General features: G+C 60.6%; 1 pseudogene; it reads left to right on the top strand.

Moving 5' to 3' along the window:
- Positions 1-38: 38 nt before the first annotated feature.
- LOC115831157 lies at positions 39-3,863 on the top strand (annotated as a pseudogene).
- The last annotated feature ends 270 nt before the right edge of the window (positions 3,864-4,133 follow it).

The following is a 4,133-nucleotide window of genomic DNA, read 5'->3' as shown; positions in this document are numbered from 1 at the left end:
GCCTGAGGAGCCCACATGGGAGAACAGGACAGGGATAGATGGCAGGACAGGTGTGGGGAGGACAGGGGCCAGGTGTTGGGACCAGGTGGGCTTGGGATGAAGGGTGGGCTTATAGACTGGGACTGACTGCACTGGTTTACAGCCCAGTTCTCCGATCCCTGGCCCGGTGGAAGCCCACCATGACCCTGGAGGAGGGACTGTGGCGGGCCATGGGGAATGGCAGCACACGAGCAACTTTGACCGGATGATCTTCTATAAGATGGTGGAAAAGTGAGTCTGGGGTCTTGGGAGCAGGGCCCACATGGCAGGGTGACAGTGAATGACAGAGGCCCGGTGGCCATGGTGGCTTCTCAACGTAGAGCATGAGGAGGGTGTGGACAAACACAGGACGCTCTGGGCCCGTGGCTCCCTCAAGAAGCTGCTCCTGCCACCTAGAGTGCTCTGGGGTCTCTGTCCTGCCCTATTGGGAAGCACCCCCTGCCTGGCCTGGGGCCAACCCCTGCCTTGACATGGGAGGTCATGGTGGGAGCAGCCAGCATCACAGCCCAAAGTGGGTCACCTCCAGCTGTGGGGATGGGGAGAAGGGACACTAGTGACTATACACAAGAGTGGGGTGCAGGCTCCTGACAGCAGTGGCCAGAAGTCATTCTCTCCCATCCCAGCCTGGCCAGTGAGTTGGGTTGGGGAGACCTGCGCCCATGACACCGTGAGACTCATCTCTGGCTTGACTGCCTTTGCTCCTGGGCAGTCCCCTCCATGAAGACAGACAGACAGCAGCCTCAGGGGAAAGGGGCCCTGTCCTCTGGGCTCAGCTTTTGCTTCCTCCTGACCAGGGGTCTCCCAGGCCTCGTGCCCCTGGGTTATCTTTCAGGGGCCCACAGTCCCAGCCTCAGGACTCCTGCATCTGGGCATCATCCCTGATGCTTTTTGCCATACACCCCACCCCTGGACAGCTGAAACCCAGATGAGGGGTCCTCCGGGACCCTCCTGGACCTCGTGGCCCTGACTTTAGTCAGGAAGCCCCGTTGATGCCATGGGCTCTGCAGGGGCCGGGTGAGGGAGGGTGAGCCCAGAACTCTGGAAGCAGCTCCCTCCTGGGACTGGGGGATGGGACCCAGTGAGGGCCTGGACAGCCCACCCAAAGCACTCCCTCCCATCCCTGCCCTCGGCCGCTGCCTGGTCCTGGAGGGAGGGGGCCTGGACCCTCTCAGCACAGCCTGGGCCTCCTTCACCCCCAGGTTCCTGGAGTTTGAGGCTGCAGAGTAGATGCAGATTCAGAAATTGCAATGGATGAAGGGGCCCCAGTGCCTGCCTCCTCCAGCCACACCGAGGCTTGAATCCCGAGGACCCCCGGCCCCTGAGGTGGTCAAGCAGCCAGGTATGGCTTCCCACATTCCCACGGGAGCCACGGCAAAGGTCAAAGGGGCCAAGGGAGGCCACTGTCCCCACACCCCATGCTTCGTTCAAGAAGGGGATTTGCTCCCTCCAACAGGACAGCTTCCGGGAGCATATGTTGGGTATCGACCTGGTCAAGTTTCCTAGCTACTCTCTCCCTTCGCCTGTCCAAAACTCCACATATGCTCTGCCCAGGAAGTAGGGATGAGCGGGGAGAGAACACGGCATATTGGTGGCTCCAAACTTCCTCCCAAGCAATGCTGTCTCAGATGTGCCCCTCCTGCCTCCTCCAGGGGCGCTGTGGTTCAGGTGGTCCTCACCCGGCTGGGACCCACTTCACATCCCCAAGGCCTGCCCTCCCCTGTGTGGTGCAAGCAGGAGGAGCGGCCCTCACCACGCCCGTCCTCCTCCCTCTCTGCCTCAGTGTACCTTCCCAGCAAGGCCGGCCCCAAGGCCCCGACTGCCTGCCTGCCACCACCCAGACCCCAGAGGCCAGTGGAGACCAAGGCCTGCCTGCCAATACCCAGGCCGCAGAGATCAGCAGAGACCGAGGTCCCTGATGAGATTCCCCCAGAAGTGCTTGCAGGAGCATGTGGACATCATGGAGGGGATGCTGGGGCCTTCCCTCGGGGCCACGGGGGAGCCCGAGAAACAATGGGAAGAGGGCGAAGTGAAGCAGCCACAGGAAGAGGACTGGACGCCCCCAGACCCGGGCCTCCTGAGCTACATTGACAAACTGTGTTCCCAGAAAGACTTTGTCACCAAGGTGGGCTGGACTGGAGTGACTCCAGGGGGTGGCACTCCCAGGTCCTTGGAATTAAGCTCTGTTCCTTAGCTATTCGGCAGTGTGTGTATTTCCATGGATTTGAGTGTCTATGTATGTGATTGTGTGTATCTGTGTGTTGCTGTTTGTGTCTGTGGTTACTGTGTGTCTTTGTGTGTCTGTGTGGGTGTGACTGTGGAGTGTGTATGTTACCTGTGTCTGTGTCTTTTCCTGTGTCGTATGTGGGTCTGTTTGTGTGTCTGTGTGTGGTTTGTGTGTCTCTGTCTGTGTGTGTGTATGCTACCAGGTCTGTGGTCTGTGTCTGTAGCTGGTGGTCACCATGATATGAGACAGCCCCAGGAGGGTGGGGACAGGGTGCTCACTGCTTTCTGCATCTCCTGCAGGTGTCCTTGGCTCCAGGCTACTCCCTGCCCAGGAGGCTCACGCCTTCTTCCTTCTGTTTCCAGGTGGAGGCCGTCCTTTACCCCCGATTCCTGGAAGAATTGCTTTCCCCAGATCCGCAGATGGATTTCTTGGCCCTAAGCCAGGAGCTGGAGCAGGAGGAAGGACTCATCCTTGCCCAGGTACCCCAGGGGCAGGAGGGACCCAGCATACAAGGCCCACCTGATTGTCTAACCGCCCCCAGCTGGGGATGCCTGGCTTCTTCGGGAGCCACTCCGGGGTAGGAAGATGCAGGTTCAGAGGGAGTAGGATGGAGAGGAGCCAGGGAAGGGAGTCAGCATGCAAGCTGTCGTGAGGCCCAACGGGATGCCCAGCAGAGCCACACCCTTTCTCTTTGACTTAAAGCCCAGCCGCCTCAGGCTTCCCTGCCTCCCGCCCAAGTGCCCTGGTCTCCACCACCCTGGGCCCTGCTCACCTGGGGCAGCGCCAGTAAGTGCCCCCTTTCCTCCCGCAGCTAGTGGAGAAGCGCCTCCTACCCTGGAAGGAGAAACAGCATGCGAGGGCAGCCCCTGGTCATGGCATGGCCCGGTTGGACTCTAGTTCTTCCGAGTTTGCAGCTGGCCAAGGAGCAGAGAGAGACGTCCCTGACCCCCAACAAGGGGTTGGCATGGAAACCTGCCCACACCAGATGGCTGCCTGGGACCCTCAGGGACGAGGCAGAGCACACACTGGCATGGCCAGGTCCAAAGACTATGCTGTGCTTTTGGGATGTCAGGATCCCCCTGGGCTGAGGGCTGCCCAGCCAACCTCTCCTCCCCAGGACCACAGACCCACCTGCCCTGGCCTGGGTACCAAGGATGCCTTGGATCTGCCTGGAGGGTCTCCTGTCAGGGAGTCACATGGGCTGGCTCAGGGGTCAAGTGAGGAGGAGGAGGAGCTTCCCAGCCTGGCCTTCCTCTTGGGTTCCCAGCACAAGCTGCTGCCCTGGTGGCTACCCCAGAGCCCTGTCCCTGCCTCGGGCCTTCTCAGCCCAGAAAAGTGTGGACCCCAGGGAGCTCTTCAGCCCCCATCTGCTAAGAGAAGAGACCTCAGCCTAGCACCATCTCCTGCCACCAAGTCCAAGAAGCGACGTCTCTTCGGAAGCCCATCCGCAGCTGAAGAGACACCCCACCCAGGGCCTGGGCTCAGGGTCTCTGGGGAGCAATCCCTGGCTTGGGGGCTGGGTGGCCCTTCACGGTCTCAAAAGAGAAAGGGTGACCCCTTGGTCTCCAGGAAGGAGAAGAAGCAGCATTGTAGCCAGTAGGGGCTTCTGGGCAGGCTCTCTGGGGCCAATCCCCAAGGGTGGGGCTCTGGCATCCGATGATGCCCCATAGCGGTCAAAAGCTTCTCCCCCAGTGCTGATCTTGTGGGGCCTTAGCTTTGGAGGGGAGGGGAGGGAGAGGAGGGAGAGGGTGGCTGAACGGGGAGGGCAGGAAGGGAGGGGCTGGGGGGAAGGGGCTGGGGAGTGGGGGTGGGAAGCAGTGCATTGGGGGCTTCGTGTGTAAATGTGAATGAATGTAATTGTGTTGGAAAA

This window comes from Nomascus leucogenys, chromosome 18 (assembly GCF_006542625.1).
Source record: "Nomascus leucogenys isolate Asia chromosome 18, Asia_NLE_v1, whole genome shotgun sequence".
NCBI classification, from domain to species: domain Eukaryota; kingdom Metazoa; phylum Chordata; class Mammalia; order Primates; family Hylobatidae; genus Nomascus; species Nomascus leucogenys.
The sequence above is the reverse complement of the archived record's forward strand: the minus strand, read 5'-3'. Positions and strand labels throughout refer to the sequence as shown.